The sequence below is a fragment of the Protomyctophum bolini genome (assembly GCF_963924005.1).
Source record: "Protomyctophum bolini genome assembly, chromosome: 15".
NCBI lineage: Eukaryota > Metazoa > Chordata > Actinopteri > Myctophiformes > Myctophidae > Protomyctophum > Protomyctophum bolini.
Genome location: NC_137876.1, coordinates 4,975,252 through 4,994,399, shown reverse-complemented (window position 1 = coordinate 4,994,399; position 19,148 = coordinate 4,975,252).

Below are 19,148 nucleotides of genomic sequence, written 5' to 3'. Positions count from 1 at the left end.
TCCACGGCCCATTTGGCTCCACACTCTCAACGTTAAATTAGGATTTTTACAGTGTGGACATCAAAATGGCATCACACTTGGGGTCCCTGGCATGGCGCAATATCGTCTCTGTCGGGTGGAAACCTCATATTTCCAAAATATATATATATATATATGTATACTAAACATATGAGGACCAAACAAATTCTACCAGGCTATACTTGTACACGCGAGCGTATACACGCACGCACGCACACAGACAGACAGACAGACTGCAGAGTGCACAGCCCATAATGTCATAATGTCATCACAGGCATGTATGCAAGCCACAGAAACGGTATCTGTCATGTGGCTGATGGGTGAACCGTACAGAGAGAGAGATAAGTGTGGAGTCAGAGCGTTATGAGTGCTAGCAGTGAATTGTGATTACAGTGAATTGTGCATGCCCCGGTATTTATTGAGGTGTCAGTCACCCTGCCTACCGTTCGCCCAAGCGGAGGGGTGGGTGTCCCGAAGCCCCCTGACCACATGCAGCTCGGTGGGGGACGGGGGTTAGTGGAGGCCAGGGGTTCTCAACGTTTCTGTGCCTGGGGATCCGACCCCCCGGAATTGCTTTGGCCATGTCTCGCATGGTGAACAACTGAATTATGTTGTTTTTGCCGATAACAAATAACAAACTTAAAATCAAAAATGCAATAGCCTATCTAAAACTTTAAATGCGTGCGTGCGTGACCTATACCTGCATTGAGTGACCTTGGTACATAGAATTTGATCTATTTAAGATTCTGACCTTCAAATGTACATCATTTTTGTTTTGATTGTATTGCTGTATTGTTGTATTGTTCTTTCTGCTTTGGCAATGTAAACGTATGTTTTCTCATGCCAATAAAGCCCTTTGAATTGAATTGAATTGTGTGACATACTGCAGGACATAGTGGTTCCCAAACTTTTTCATGTCAAGGACCCCCAAATTGACACTTATTGAACCCGCGGACCCCCATTAGAAAATGCATGCCATGAGGGACCCATAAGAGAGGTTTTTTCGAGGATTGTGCACGGTTCAAATTATTCCACACACATGGGCTTTTGCCAAATTGTGCCTTAATTGTGATGTTTGTGGTGGTTAGGGGCAATTAAAGCAATTGAATACAGCTTTGAAGTGAACAAACGGAGCCCGCCTGGGCTCCGTTTGTGACAAAAAGGTACCTCGGCAGGACGTTGAACGCTGAATCTTAATTACGTCTCCAGCTGCTCTTTTTAATTCATCCTAACCCATTCAGGACGGAAACCTCCTGTTGGTGTTTCAAGGAACTGGTTCTACTTTAGCCATTGAAAAAAAAATAGCAGATCTAGAAGCTCGTAGCGCGGCACTAGCTTGTAGATCTATATATATATTATATATATATTCCTTCAGAGCGAACATTTTTTTAACTCAAATGAGGGTCCCTCCCTGGAACTACGTCGGCAGCCAAATACAGACCTGAAAAAGGTTGAGCACCGCTGACATAAAACATACGTTTTTGGATTTAGAAGATTTTTTTTTTTAGAATCGGACTCGGGTCTAAATGCGATAATGTAAAACCATGGCGTACGACGTAGCCCAGCCCAGTGACTCACAGCTCTTTGCAGGAGGCTGTGGTGAGTCAGTATATAGTTAGCGTTTAGGGCCAGGCCTGTCAAAAAAAATCTATTCGAGTTAGAATCGCGATTCTAATGCTGTCCGATTCAGAATCGATTCTCATTTTCCAAAAATCGATTAAAAAAAAGAAAAACCCTTTTTTTTCTTTTTTTTTTTTTTCTTTTTTTTTTTCTTTCACAAATGTACCTGTGCATGCAATGCATTATGGCCTGGGTTTCTGCATAGTGCATTTACTACCAGCTAAGCTAAGCCTGCCAATTGTATTTATTTTACACCTGTTTTAATACTAATGTATTGTTCTGGTATTGAGTGAGAAGAGATTTTGTAACTTTTGTACTGGTTCAAATTTGTGCAAGCTAAATAAATGAGACATGTTCTTACTCTTGGATTTAAATCATGTTTAAATCATTCAGTTGATAAAACCTTTACAATTATACAAGCTTTTTACTAAATGTACTCTGCTTTCATGCCAGAAGACTGGAGTAGATCATGCTAAAATTCAATTTAATTGTTTTTAATAAAATAAAAGAAACTGCTTTAGAATCGAAAAAAATCTTTTTTGAATCGAGAATCGGAAAAATCGAAAAGATCGTTTTTGAATCGAATCGTCACCCCAAGAATCGGAATCGAATCGAATCGTGGGACACCTAAAGATTCGCAGCCCTAGTTATAGCCCATGTTTTTTGAAATTTTGAAAAAAAAAGTTAGCCTCGTTTCTCATCATTTTGGACCATGGGCTATAGCCCATATCGTACGGCATACTATAGCGCGCCGTTTTTCATCATTTTTGAGGATTTGAAAAAAATGACGAAATGACAAAAACGATGGGTTATAGCCCATGTTTTTGAAATTTTGAAAAAAAAAGTTATCCTCGTTTCTCATCATTTTGGACCATGGGCTATAGCCCATATCGTACGGCATACTCTAGCGCGCCGTTTTTCATCATTTTTGAGGATTTGAAAAAAATGACGAAATGACAAAAACGATGGGTTATAGCCCATGTTTTTTGAAATTTGAAAAAAGAAGTTACCCTCTTTTCTCATCATTTTGGACCATGGACTATAGCCCATATCGTACGGCATACTATAGCGCGCCGTTTTTCATCATTTTTGAGGATTTGAAAAAAATGACGAAATGACAAAAACGATGGGTTATAGCCCATGTTCTTTGAAATTTTGAAAAAAAAAGTTAGCCTCGTTTCTCATCATTTTGGACCATGGGCTATAGCCCATATCGTACGGCATACTATAGCGCGCCGTTTTTCATCATTTTTGAGGATTTGAAAAAAATGACGAAATGACAAAAACGATGGGTTATAGCCCATGTTTTTGAAATTTTGAAAAAAAAAGTTATCCTCGTTTCTCATCATTTTGGACCATGGGCTATAGCCCATATCGTACGGCATACTATAGCGCGCCGTTTTTCATCATTTTTGAGGATTTGAAAAAAATAACGAAATGACAAAAACGATGGGTTATAGCCCATGTTTTTTGAAATTTTGAAAAAAAAATGTTATCCTCATTTCTCATCATTTTGGACCATGGGCTATAGCCCATATCGTACGGCATACTATAGCGTGCCATTTTTCATCATTTTTGAGGATTTGAAAAAAATGACGAAATGACAAAAACGATGGGTTATAGCCCATGTTTTTTGAAATTTTGAAAAAAGAAGTTATCCTCGTTTCTCATCATTTTGGACCATGGGCTATAGCCCATATCGTACGGCATACTATAGCGCGCCGTTTTTCATCATTTTTGAGGATTCGAAAAAAATGACGAAATGACAAAAACGATGGGTTATAGCCCATGTTTTTTGAAATTTTGAAAAAAAAAGTTAGCCTCGTTTCTCATCATTTTGGACCATGGGCTATAGCCCATATTGTACGGCATACTATAGCGCGCCGTTTTTCATCATTTTTGAGGATTTTTAAAAAATGACGAAATGACAAAAACGATGGGTTATAGCCCATGTTTTTTGAAATTTGAAAAAAGAAGTTAGCCTAGTTTCTCATCATTTTGGACCATGGACTATAGCCCATATCGTACGGCATACTATAGCGAGCCGTTTTTCATCATTTTTGAGGATTTGAAAAAAATGACAAAATGACAAAAACGATGGGTTATAGCCCATGTTTTTTGAAATTTGAAAAAAAAAGTTAGCCTCGTTTCTCATCATTTTGGACCATGGGCTATAGCCCATATCGTACGGCATACTATAGCGCGCCGTTTTTCATCATTTTTGAGGATTTGAAAAAAATGACGAAATGACAAAAACGATGGGTTATAGCCCATGTTTTTTGAAATTTTGGGAAAAAAAAGTTAGCCTCGTTTCTCATCATTTTGGACCATGGGCTATAGCCCATATCGTACGGCATACTATAGCGCGCCGTTTTTCATCATTTTTGAGGATTTGAAAAAAATGACGAAATGACAAAAACGATGGGTTATAGCCCATGTTTTTTGAAATTTTGAAAAAAAATGTTAGCCTCGTTTCTCATCATTTTGGACCATGGGCTATAGCCCATATCGTACGGCATACTATAGCGCGCCGTTTTTCATCATTTTTGAGGATTTGAAAAAAATGACGAAATGACAAAAACTATGGGTTATAGCCCATGTTTTTTGAAATTTTGAAAAAAAAAGTTAGCCTTACTCATCATTTTGGACCATGGGCTATAGCCCATATCGTACGGCATACTATAGCGCGCCGTTTTTCATCATTTTTGAGGATTTGAAAAAAATGACGAAATGACAAAAACGATGGGTTATAGCCCATGTTTTTTGAAATTTGAAAAAAAAAAGTTAGCCTCGTTTCTCATCATTTTGGACCATGGGCTATAGCCCATATCGTACGGCATACTATAGCGCGCCGTTTTTCATCATTTTTGAGGATTTGAAAAAAATGACGAAATGACAAAAACGATGGGTTATAGCCCATGTTTTTTGAAATTTTGAAAAAAAAAGTTAGCCTCGTTTCTCATCATTTTGGACCATGGGCTATAGCCCATATCGTACGGCATACTATAGCGCGCCGTTTTTCATCATTTTTGAGGATTTTTAAAAAATGACGAAATGACAAAAACGATGGGTTATAGCCCATGTTTTTTGAAATTTTGAAAAAAAAAGTTAGCCTCGTTTCTCATCATTTTGGACCATGGGCTATAGCCCATATCGTACGGCATACTATAGCGCGCCGTTTTTCATCATTTTTGAGGATTTGAAAAAAATGACGAAATGACAAAAACGATGGGTTATAGCCCATGTTTTTTGAAATTTTGAAAAAAAAAAGTTAGCCTCGTTTCTCATCATTTTGGACCATGGGCTATAGCCCATATCGTACGGCATACTATAGCGCGCCGTTTTTCATCATTTTTGAGGATTTGAAAAAAATGACGAAATGACAAAAACGATGGGTTATAGCCCATGTTTTTTGAAATTTGAAAAAAAAAAGTTAGCCTCGTTTCTCATCATTTTGGACCATGGGCTATAGCCCATATCGTACGGCATACTATAGCGCGCCGTTTTTCATCATTTTTGAGGATTTGAAAAAAAAGACGAAATGACAAAAACGATGGGTTATAGCCCATGTTTTTTGAAATTTGAAAAAAAAAAGTTAGCCTCGTTTCTCATCATTTTGGACCATGGGCTATAGCCCATATCGTACGGCATACTATAGCGCGCCGTTTTTCATCATTTTTGAGGATTTGAAAAAAATGACGAAATGACAAAAACGATGGGTTATAGCCCATGTTTTTTGAAATTTTGAAAAAAAAAGTTAGCCTCGTTTCTCATCATTTTTGACCATGGGCTATAGCCCATATCGTACGGCATACTATAGCACGCCGTTTTTCATCATTTTTGAGGATTTGAAAAAAATGACGAAATGACAAAAACGATGGGTTATAGCCCATGTTTTTTGAAATTTTGAAAAAAAAAGTTAGCCTCGTTTCTCATCATTTTGGACCATGGGCTATAGCCCATATCGTACGGCATACTATAGCGCGCCGTTTTTCATCATTTTTGAGGATTTGAAAAAAATGACGAAATGACAAAAACGATGGGTTATAGCCCATGTTTTTTGAAATTTTGAAAAAAAAAGTTAGCCTCGTTTCTCATCATTTTGGACCATGGGCTATAGCCCATATCGTACGGCATACTATAGCGCGCCGTTTTTCATCATTTTTGAGGATTTGAAAAAAATGACGAAATGACAAAAACGATGGGTTATAGCCCATGTTTTTTGAAATTTTGAAAAAAAAAGTTAGCCTCGTTTCTCATCATTTTGGACCATGGGCTATAGCCCATATCGTACAGCATACTATAGCGCGCCGTTTTTCATCATTTTTGAGGATTTGAAAAAAATGACGAAATGACAAAAACGATGGGTTATAGCCCATGTTTTTTGAAATTTTGAAAAAAAAAGTTAGCCTCGTTTCTCATCATTTTGGACCATGGGCTATAGCCCATATCGTACGGCATACTATAGCGCGCCGTTTTTCATCATTTTTGAGGATTTGAAAAAAATGACGAAATGACAAAAACGATGGGTTATAGCCCATGTTTTTTGAAATTTGAAAAAAAAAAGTTAGCCTCGTTTCTCATCATTTTGGACCATGGGCTATAGCCCATATCGTACGGCATACTATAGCGCGCCGTTTTTCATCATTTTTGAGGATTTGAAAAAAATGACGAAATGACAAAAACGATGGGTTATAGCCCATGTTTTTTGAAATTTTGAAAAAAAAAGTTAGCCTCGTTTCTCATCATTTTTGACCATGGGCTATAGCCCATATCGTACGGCATACTATAGCACGCCGTTTTTCATCATTTTTGAGGATTTGAAAAAAATGACGAAATGACAAAAACGATGGGTTATAGCCCATGTTTTTTGAAATTTTGAAAAAAAAAGTTAGCCTCGTTTCTCATCATTTTGGACCATGGGCTATAGCCCATATCGTACGGCATACTATAGCGCGCCGTTTTTCATCATTTTTGAGGATTTGAAAAAAATGACGAAATGACAAAAACGATGGGTTATAGCCCATGTTTTTTGAAATTTTGAAAAAAAAAGTTAGCCTCGTTTCTCATCATTTTGGACCATGGGCTATAGCCCATATCGTACGGCATACTATAGCACGCTGTTTTTCATCATTTTTGAGGATTTGAAAAAAATGACAAAATGACAAAAACGATGGGTTATAGCCCATGTTTTTTGAAATTTTGAAAAAAAAAGTTAGCCTCGTTTCTCATCATTTTGGACCATGGGCTATAGCCCATATCGTACGGCATACTATAGCGCGCCGTTTTTCATCATTTTTGAGGATTTGAAAAAAATGACGAAATGACAAAAACGATGGGTTATAGCCCATGTTTTTTGAAATTTTGAAAAAAAAAGTTAGCCTCGTTTCTCATCATTTTGGACCATGGGCTTTAGCCCATATCGTACGGCATACTATAGCGCGCCGTTTTTCATCATTTTTGAGGATTTGAAAAAAATGACGAAATGACAAAAACGATGGGTTATAGCCCATGTTTTTTGAAATTTTGAAAAAAAAAGTTAGCCTCGTTTCTCATCATTTTGGACCATGGGCTATAGCCCATATCGTACGGCATACTATAGCACGCCGTTTTTCATCATTTTTGAGGATTTGAAAAAAATGACGAAATGACAAAAACGATGGGTTATAGCCCATGTTTTTTGAAATTTTGAAAAAAAAAGTTAGCCTCGTTTCTCATCATTTTGGACCATGGGCTATAGCCCATATCGTACGGCATACTATAGCGCGCCGTTTTTCATCATTTTTGAGGATTTGAAAAAATGACGAAATGACAAAAACGATGGGTTATAGCCCATGTTTTTTGAAATTTTGAAAAAAAAAGTTAGCCTCGTTTCTCATCATTTTGGACCATGGGCTATAGCCCATATCGTACGGCATACTATAGCGCGCCGTTTTTCATCATTTTTGAGGATTTGAAAAAAATGACGAAATGACAAAAACGATGGGTTATAGCCCATGTTTTTTGAAATTTTGAAAAAAAAAGTTAGCCTCGTTTCTCATCATTTTGGACCATGGGCTATAGCCCATATCGTACGGCATACTATAGCGCTTCGTTTTTCATAATTTTTGAGGATTTGAAAAAAATGACGAAATGACAAAAACGATGGGTTATAGCCCATGTTTTTTGAAATTTTGAAAAAAAAAGTTAGCCTCGTTTCTCATCATTTTGGACCATGGGCTATAGCCCATATCGTACGGCATACTATAGCGCGCCGTTTTTCATCATTTTTGAGGATTTGAAAAAAATGACGAAATGACAAAAACGATGGGTTATAGCCCATGTTTTTTGAAATTTGAAAAAAAAAAGTTAGCCTCGTTTCTCATCATTTTGGACCATGTGCTATAGCCCATATCGTACGGCATACTATAGCGCGCCGTTTTTCATCATTTTTGAGGATTTGAAAAAAATGACGAAATGACAAAAACGATGGGTTATAGCTCATGTTTTTTGAAATTTGAAAAAAAAAAGTTAGCCTCGTTTCTCATCATTTTGGACCATGGGCTATAGCCCATATCGTACGGCATACTATAGCGCACCGTTTTTCATCATTTTTGAGGATTTGAAAAAAATTACGAAATGACAAAAACGATGGGTTATAGCCCATGTTTTTTGAAATTTGAAAAAAAAAAGTTAGCCTCGTTTCTCATCATTTTGGACCATGGGCTATAGCCCATATCGTACGGCATACTATAGCGCGCCGTTTTTCATCATTTTTGAGGATTTGAAAAAAATGACGAAATGAAAAAAACGATGGGTTATAGCCCATGTTTTTTGAAATTTGAAAAAAAAAAGTTAGCCTCGTTTCTCATCATTTTGGACCATGGGCTATAGCCCATATCGTACGGCATACTATAGCGCGCCGTTTTTCATCATTTTTGAGGATTTGAAAAAAATGACGAAATGACAAAAACGATGGGTTATAGCCCATGTTTTAAAAAAAAGAAAAAAAAAAAGTTAGCCTCGTTTCTCATCATTTTGGACCATGGGCTATAGCCCATATCGTACGGCATACTATAGCGCGCCGTTTTTCATCATTTTTGAGGATTTGAAAAAAATGACGAAATGACAAAAACGATGGGTTATAGCCCATGTTTTTTGAAATTTGAAAAAAAAAAAGTTAGCCTCGTTTCTCATCATTTTGGACCATGGGCTATAGCCCATATCGTACGGCATACTATAGCGCGCCGTTTTTCATCATTTTTGAGGATTTGAAAAAAATGACGAAATGACAAAAACGATGGGTTATAGCCCATGTTTTTTGAAATTTGAAAAAAAAAAGTTAGCCTCGTTTCTCATCATTTTGGACCATGGGCTATAGCCCATATCGTACGGCATACTATAGCGCGCCGTCTTTCATCATTTTTGAGGATTTGAAAAAAATGACGAAATGACAAAAACGATGGGTTATAGCCCATGTTTTTTGAAATTTTGAAAAAAAAAGTTAGCCTCGTTTCTCATCATTTTGGACCATGGGCTATAGCCCATATCGTACGGCATACTATAGCGCGCCGTTTTTCATCATTTTTGAGGATTTGAAAAAAATGACGAAATGACAAAAACGATGGGTTATAGCCCATGTTTTTTGAAATTTTGAAAAAAAAAGTTAGCCTCGTTTTTCATCATTTTGGACCATGGGCTATAGCCCATATCGTACGGCATACTATAGCGCGCCGTTTTTCATCATTTTTGAGGATTTGAAAAAAATGACGAAATGACAAAAACGATGGGTTATAGCCCATGTTTTTTGAAATTTTGAAAAAAAAAGTTAGCCTCGTTTCTCATCATTTTGGACCATGGGCTATAGCCCATATCGTACAGCATACTATAGCGCGCCGTTTTTCATCATTTTTGAGGATTTGAAAAAAATGACGAAATGACAAAAACGATGGGTTATAGCCCATGTTTTTTGAAATTTTGAAAAAAAAAGTTAGCCTCGTTTCTCATCATTTTGGACCATGGGCTATAGCCCATATCGTACGGCATACTATAGCGCGCCGTTTTTCATCATTTTTGAGGATTTGAAAAAAATGACGAAATGACAAAAACGATGGGTTATAGCCCATGTTTTTTGAAATTTGAAAAAAAAAAGTTAGCCTCGTTTCTCATCATTTTGGACCATGGGCTATAGCCCATATCGTACGGCATACTATAGCGCGCCGTTTTTCATCATTTTTGAGGATTTGAAAAAAATGACGAAATGACAAAAACGATGGGTTATAGCCCATGTTTTTTGAAATTTTGAAAAAAAAAGTTAGCCTCGTTTCTCATCATTTTTGACCATGGGCTATAGCCCATATCGTACGGCATACTATAGCACGCCGTTTTTCATCATTTTTGAGGATTTGAAAAAAATGACGAAATGACAAAAACGATGGGTTATAGCCCATGTTTTTTGAAATTTTGAAAAAAAAAGTTAGCCTCGTTTCTCATCATTTTGGACCATGGGCTATAGCCCATATCGTACGGCATACTATAGCGCGCCGTTTTTCATCATTTTTGAGGATTTGAAAAAAATGACGAAATGACAAAAACGATGGGTTATAGCCCATGTTTTTTGAAATTTTGAAAAAAAAAGTTAGCCTCGTTTCTCATCATTTTGGACCATGGGCTATAGCCCATATCGTACGGCATACTATAGCACGCTGTTTTTCATCATTTTTGAGGATTTGAAAAAAATGACGAAATGACAAAAACGATGGGTTATAGCCCATGTTTTTTGAAATTTTGAAAAAAAAAGTTAGCCTCGTTTCTCATCATTTTGGACCATGGGCTATAGCCCATATCGTACGGCATACTATAGCGCGCCGTTTTTCATCATTTTTGAGGATTTGAAAAAAATGACGAAATGACAAAAACGATGGGTTATAGCCCATGTTTTTTGAAATTTTGAAAAAAAAAGTTAGCCTCGTTTCTCATCATTTTGGACCATAGGCTATAGCCCATATCGTACGGCATACTATAGCGCGCCGTTTTTCATCATTTTTGAGGATTTGAAAAAAATGACGAAATGACAAAAACGATGGGTTATAGCCCATGTTTTTTGAAATTTTGAAAAAAAAAGTTAGCCTCGTTTCTCATCATTTTGGACCATGGGCTATAGCCCATATCGTACGGCATACTATAGCACGCCGTTTTTCATCATTTTTGAGGATTGGAAAAAAATGACGAAATGACAAAAACGATGGGTTATAGCCCATGTTTTTTGAAATTTTGAAAAAAAAAGTTAGCCTCGTTTCTCATCATTTTGGACCATGGGCTATAGCCCATATCGTACGGCATACTATAGCGCGCCGTTTTTCATCATTTTTGAGGATTTGAAAAAATGACGAAATGACAAAAACGATGGGTTATAGCCCATGTTTTTTAAAATTTTGAAAAAAAAAGTTAGCCTCGTTTCTCATCATTTTGGACCATGGGCTATAGCCCATATCGTACGGCATACTATAGCGCGCCGTTTTTCATCATTTTTGAGGATTTGAAAAAAATGACGAAATGACAAAAACGATGGGTTATAGCCCATGTTTTTTGAAATTTTGAAAAAAAAAGTTAGCCTCGTTTCTCATCATTTTGGACCATGGGCTATAGCCCATATCGTACGGCATACTATAGCGCTTCGTTTTTCATAATTTTTGAGGATTTGAAAAAAATGACGAAATGACAAAAACGATGGGTTATAGCCCATGTTTTTTGAAATTTTGAAAAAAAAAGTTAGCCTCGTTTCTCATCATTTTGGACCATGGGCTATAGCCCATATCGTACGGCATACTATAGCGCGCCGTTTTTCATCATTTTTGAGGATTTGAAAAAAATGACGAAATGACAAAAACGATGGGTTATAGCCCATGTTTTTTGAAATTTGAAAAAAAAAAGTTAGCCTCGTTTCTCATCATTTTGGACCATGTGCTATAGCCCATATCGTACGGCATACTATAGCGCGCCGTTTTTCATCATTTTTGAGGATTTGAAAAAAATGACGAAATGACAAAAACGATGGGTTATAGCCCATGTTTTTTGAAATTTGAAAAAAAAAAGTTAGCCTCGTTTCTCATCATTTTGGACCATGGGCTATAGCCCATATCGTACGGCATACTATAGCGCACCGTTTTTCATCATTTTTGAGGATTTGAAAAAAATTACGAAATGACAAAAACGATGGGTTATAGCCCATGTTTTTTTAAATTAAAAAAAAAAAAGTTAGCCTCGTTTCTCATCATTTTGGACCATGGGCTATAGCCCATATCGTACGGCATACTATAGCGCGCCGTTTTTCATCATTTTTGAGGATTTGAAAAAAATGACGAAATGAAAAAAACGATGGGTTATAGCCCATGTTTTTTGAAATTTGAAAAAAAAAAGTTAGCCTCGTTTCTCATCATTTTGGACCATGGGCTATAGCCCATATCGTACGGCATACTATAGCGCGCCGTTTTTCATCATTTTTGAGGATTTGAAAAAAATGACGAAATGACAAAAACGATGGGTTATAGCCCATGTTTTAAAAAAAAGAAAAAAAAAAAGTTAGCCTCGTTTCTCATCATTTTGGACCATGGGCTATAGCCCATATCGTACGGCATACTATAGCGCGCCGTTTTTCATCATTTTTGAGGATTTGAAAAAAATGACGAAATGACAAAAACGATGGGTTATAGCCCATGTTTTTTGAAATTTGAAAAAAAAAAAGTTAGCCTCGTTTCTCATAATTTTGGACCATGGGCTATAGCCCATATCGTACGGCATACTATAGCGCGCCGTTTTTCATCATTTTTGAGGATTTGAAAAAAATGACGAAATGACAAAAACGATGGGTTATAGCCCATGTTTTTTGAAATTTGAAAAAAAAAAGTTAGCCTCGTTTCTCATCATTTTGGACCATGGGCTATAGCCCATATCGTACGGCATACTATAGCGCGCCGTTTTTCATCATTTTTGAGGATTTGAAAAAAATGACGAAATGACAAAAACGATGGGTTATAGCCCATGTTTTTTGAAATTTGAAAAAAAAAGTTAGCCTCGTTTCTCATCATTTTGGACCATGGGCTATAGCCCATATCGTACGGCATACTATAGCGCGCCGTTTTTCATCATTTTTGAGGATTTGAAAAAAATGACGAAATGACAAAAACGATGGGTTATAGCCCATTTTTTTGAAATTTTGAAAAAAAAAGTTAGCCTCGTTTCTCATCATTTTGGACCATGGGCTATAGCCCATATCGTACGGCATACTATAGCGCGCCATTTTTCATCATTTTTGAGGATTTGAAAAAAATGACAAAATGACAAAAACGATGGTTATAGCCCATGTTTTTTTAAATTTTGAAAAAAAAAGTTAGCCTCGTTTCTCATCATTTTGGACCATGGGCTATAGCCCATATCGTACGGCATACTATAGCGCGCCGTTTTTCATCATTTTTGAGGATTTGAAAAAAATGACGAAATGACAAAAACGATGGGTTATAGCCCATGTTTTTTGAAATTTGAAAAAAAAAAGTTAGCCTCGTTTCTCATCATTTTGGACCATGGGCTATAGCCCATATCGTGCGGCATACTATAGCGCGCCGTTTTTCATCATTTTTGAGGATTTGAAAAAAATGACGAAATGACAAAAACGATGGGTTATAGCCCATGTTTTTTGAAATTTGAAAAAAAAAAGTTAGCCTCGTTTCTCATCATTTTTGACCATGGGCTATAGCCCATATCGTACGGCATACTATAGCGCGCCGTTTTTCATCATTTTTGAGGATTTGAAAAAAATGACAAAATGACAAAAAACGATGGGTTATAGCCCATGTTTTTTGAAATTTGAAAAAAAAAAGTTAGCCTCGTTTCTCATCATTTTGGACCATGGGCTATAGCCCATATCGTACGGCATACTATAGCGCGCCGTTTTTCATCATTTTTGAGGATTTGAAAAAAATGACGAAATGAAAAAAACGATGGGTTATAGCCCATGTTTTTTGAAATTTGAAAAAAAAAAGTTAGCCTCGTTTCTCATCATTTTGGACCATGGGCTATAGCCCATATCGTACGGCATACTATAGCGCGCCGTTTTTCATCATTTTTGAGGATTTGAAAAAAATGACGAAATGACAAAAACGATGGGTTATAGCCCATGTTTAAAAAAAAAAAAAAAAAAAGTTAGCCTCGTTTCTCATCATTTTGGACCATGGGCTATAGCCCATATCGTACGGCATACTATAGCGCGCCGTTTTTCATCATTTTTGAGGATTTGAAAAAAATGACGAAATGACAAAAAACGATGGGTTATAGCCCATGTTTTTTGAAATTTGAAAAAAAAAAGTTAGCCTCGTTTCTCATCATTTTGGACCATGGGCTATAGCCCATATCGTACGGCATACTATAGCGCGCCGTTTTTCATCATTTTTGAGGATTTGAAAAAAATGACGAAATGAAAAAAACGATGGGTTATAGCCCATGTTTTTTGAAATTTGAAAAAAAAAAGTTAGCCTCGTTTCTCATCATTTTGGACCATGGGCTATAGCCCATATCGTACGGCATACTATAGCGCGCCGTTTTTCATCATTTTTGAGGATTTGAAAAAAATGACGAAATGACAAAAACGATGGGTTATAGCCCATGTTTTTTGAAATTTGAAAAAAAAAAGTTAGCCTCGTTTCTCATCATTTTGGACCATGGGCTATAGCCCATATCGTGCGGCATACTATAGCGCGCCGTTTTTCATCATTTTTGAGGATTTGAAAAAAATGACGAAATGACAAAAACGATGGGTTATAGCCCATGTTTTTTGAAATTTGAAAAAAAAAAGTTAGCCTCGTTTCTCATCATTTTTGACCATGGGCTATAGCCCATATCGTACGGCATACTATAGCGCGCCGTTTTTCATCATTTTTGAGGATTTGAAAAAAATGACGAAATGACAAAAAACGATGGGTTATAGCCCATGTTTTTTGAAATTTGAAAAAAAAAAGTTAGCCTCGTTTCTCATCATTTTGGACCATGGGCTATAGCCCATATCGTACGGCATACTATAGCGCGCCGTTTTTCATCATTTTTGAGGATTTGAAAAAAATGACGAAATGAAAAAAACGATGGGTTATAGCCCATGTTTTTTGAAATTTGAAAAAAAAAAGTTAGCCTCGTTTCTCATCATTTTGGACCATGGGCTATAGCCCATATCGTACGGCATGCTATAGCGCGCCGTTTTTCATCATTTTTGAGGATTTGAAAAAAATGACGAAATGACAAAAACGATGGGTTATAGCCCATGTTTAAAAAAAAAAAAAAAAAAAGTTAGCCTCGTTTCTCATCATTTTGGACCATGGGCTATAGCCCATATCGTACGGCATACTATAGCGCGCCATTTTTCATCATTTTTGAGGATTTGAAAAAAATGACAAAATGACAAAAACGATGGTTATAGCCCATGTTTTTTTAAATTTTGAAAAAAAAAGTTAGCCTCGTTTCTCATCATTTTGGACCATGGGCTATAGCCCATATCGTACGGCATACTATAGCGCGCCGTTTTTCATCATTTTTGAGGATTTGAAAAAAATGACGAAATGACAAAAACGATGGGTTATAGCCCATGTTTTTTGAAATTTGAAAAAAAAAAGTTAGCCTCGTTTCTCATCATTTTGGACCATGGGCTATAGCCCATATCGTGCGGCATACTATAGCGCGCCGTTTTTCATCATTTTTGAGGATTTGAAAAAAATGACGAAATGACAAAAACGATGGGTTATAGCCCATGTTTTTTGAAATTTGAAAAAAAAAAGTTAGCCTCGTTTCTCATCATTTTTGACCATGGGCTATAGCCCATATCGTACGGCATACTATAGCGCGCCGTTTTTCATCATTTTTGAGGATTTGAAAAAAATGACAAAATGACAAAAAACGATGGGTTATAGCCCATGTTTTTTGAAATTTGAAAAAAAAAAGTTAGCCTCGTTTCTCATCATTTTGGACCATGGGCTATAGCCCATATCGTACGGCATACTATAGCGCGCCGTTTTTCATCATTTTTGAGGATTTGAAAAAAATGACGAAATGAAAAAAACGATGGGTTATAGCCCATGTTTTTTTAAATTTGAAAAAAAAAAGTTAGCCTCGTTTCTCATCATTTTGGACCATGGGCTATAGCCCATATCGTACGGCATACTATAGCGCGCCGTTTTTCATCATTTTTGAGGATTTGAAAAAAATGACGAAATGACAAAAACGATGGGTTATAGCCCATGTTTAAAAAAAAAAAAAAAAAAAAGTTAGCCTCGTTTCTCATCATTTTGGACCATGGGCTATAGCCCATATCGTACGGCATACTATAGCGCGCCGTTTTTCATCATTTTTGAGGATTTGAAAAAAATGACGAAATGACAAAAAACGATGGGTTATAGCCCATGTTTTTTGAAATTTGAAAAAAAAAAGTTAGCCTCGTTTCTCATCATTTTGGACCATGGGCTATAGCCCATATCGTACGGCATACTATAGCGCGCCGTTTTTCATCATTTTTGAGGATTTGAAAAAAATGACGAAATGAAAAAAACGATGGGTTATAGCCCATGTTTTTTGAAATTTGAAAAAAAAAAGTTAGCCTCGTTTCTCATCATTTTGGACCATGGGCTATAGCCCATATCGTACGGCATACTATAGCGCGCCGTTTTTCATCATTTTTGAGGATTTGAAAAAAATGACGAAATGACAAAAATGATGGGTTATAGCCCATGTTTTTTGAAATTTGAAAAAAAAAAGTTAGCCTCGTTTCTCATCATTTTGGACCATGGGCTATAGCCCATATCGTGCGGCATACTATAGCGCGCCGTTTTTCATCATTTTTGAGGATTTGAAAAAAATGACGAAATGAAAAAAACGATGGGTTATAGCCCATGTTTTTTGAAATTTGAAAAAAAAAAGTTAGCCTCGTTTCTCATCATTTTTGACCATGGGCTATAGCCCATATCGTACGGCATACTATAGCGCGCCGTTTTTCATCATTTTTGAGGATTTGAAAAAAATGACGAAATGACAAAAAACGATGGGTTATAGCCCATGTTTTTTGAAATTTGAAAAAAAAAAGTTAGCCTCGTTTCTCATCATTTTGGACCATGGGCTATAGCCCATATCGTACGGCATACTATAGCGCGCCGTTTTTCATCATTTTTGAGGATTTGAAAAAAATGACGAAATGAAAAAAACGATGGGTTATAGCCCATGTTTTTTGAAATTTGAAAAAAAAAAGTTAGCCTCGTTTCTCATCATTTTGGACCATGGGCTATAGCCCATATCGTACGGCATGCTATAGCGCGCCGTTTTTCATCATTTTTGAGGATTTGAAAAAAATGACGAAATGACAAAAACGATGGGTTATAGCCCATGTTTAAAAAAAAAAAAAAAAAAAGTTAGCCTCGTTTCTCATCATTTTGGACCATGGGCTATAGCCCATATCGTACGGCATACTATAGCGCGCCGTTTTTCATCATTTTTGAGGATTTGAAAAAAATGACGAAATTACAAAAACGATGGGTTATAGCCCATGTTTTTTGAAATTTGAAAAAAAAAAGTTAGCCTCGTTTCTCATCATTTTGGACCATGGGCTATAGCCCATATCGTGCGGCATACTATAGCGCGCCGTTTTTCATCATTTTTGAGGATTTGAAAAAAATGACGAAATGACAAAAACGATGGGTTAAAGCCCATGTTTTTTGAAATTTGAAAAAAAAAAGTTAGCCTCGTTTCTCATCATTTTGGACCATGGGCTATAGCCCATATCGTACGGCATACTATAGCGCGCCGTTTTTCATCATTTTTGAGGATTTGAAAAAAATGACGAAATGACAAAAACGATGGGTTATAGCCCATGTTTTTTGAAATTTTGAAAAAAAAAGTTAGCCTCGTTTCTCATCATTTTGGACCATGGGCTATAGCCCATATCGTACGGCATACTATAGCGCGCCGTTTTTCATCATTTTTGAGGATTTAAAAAAAATGACGAAATGAAAAAACGATGGGTTATAGCCCATGTTTTTTGAAATTTGAAAAAAAAAAAGTTAGCCTCGTTTCTCATCATTTTGGACCATGGGCTATAGCCCATATCGTACGGCATACTATAGCGCGCCGTTTTTCATCATTTTTGAGGATTTGAAAAAAATGACGAAATGACAAAAACGATGGGTTATAGCCCATGTTTAAAAAAAAAAAAAAAAAAAAGTTAGCCTCGTTTCTCATCATTTTGGACCATGGGCTATAGCCCATATCGTACGGCATACTATAGCGCGCCGTTTTTCATCATTTTTGAGGATTTGAAAAAAATGACGAAATGACAAAAACGATGGGTTATAGCCCATGTTTTTTTAAATTTGAAAAAAAAAAGTTAGCCTCGTTTCTCATCATTTTGGACCATGGGCTATAGCCCATATCGTACGGCATACTATAGCGCGCCATTTTTCATCATTTTTGAGGATTTGAAAAAAATGACGAAATGACAAAAACGATGGGTTATAGCCCATGTTTTTTGAAATTTGAAAAAAAAAAGTTAGCCTCGTTTCTCATCATTTTGGACCATGGGCTATAGCCCATATCGTACGGCATACTATAGCGCGCCGTTTTTCATCATTTTTGAGGATTTGAAAAAAATGACGAAATGACAAAAACGATGGGTTATAGCCCATGTTTTTTGAAATTTGAAAAAAAAAAGTTAGCCTCGTTTCTCATCATTTTGGACCATGGGCTATAGCCCATTTCGTACGGCATACTATAGCGCGCCGTTTTTCATCATTTTTGAGGATTTGAAAAAAATGACGAAATGACAAAAACGATGGGTTATAGCACATGTTTTTTGAAATTTGAAAAAAAAAAAGTTAGCCTCGTTTCTCATCATTTTGGACCATGGGCTATAGCCCATATCGTACGGCATACTATAGCGCGCCGTTTTTCATCATTTTTGAGGATTTAAAAAAAATGACGAAATGACAAAAACGATGGGTTATAGCCCATGTTTTTTGAAATTTGAAAAAAAAAAGTTAGCCTCGTTTCTCATCATTTTGGACCATGGGCTATAGCCCATATCGTACGGCATACTATAGCGCGCCGTTTTTCATCATCTTTGAGGATTTGAAAAAAATGACGAAATGACAAAAACGATGGGTTATAGCCCATGTTTTTTGAAATTTGAAAAAAAAAAGTTAGCCTCGTTTCTCATCATTTTGGACCATGGGCTATAGCCCATATCGTACGGCATACTATAGCGCGCCGTTTTTCATCATTTTTGAGGATTTGAAAAAAATGACGAAATGAAAAAAACGATGGGTTATAGCCCATGTTTTTTGAAATTTGAAAAAAATAAGTTAGCCTCGTTTCTCATCATTTTGGACCATGGGCTATAGCCCATATCGTACGGCATACTATAGCGCGCCGTTTTTCATCATTTTTGAGGATTTGAAAAAAATGACGAAATGACAAAAACGATGGGTTATAGCCCATGTTTTTTGAAATTA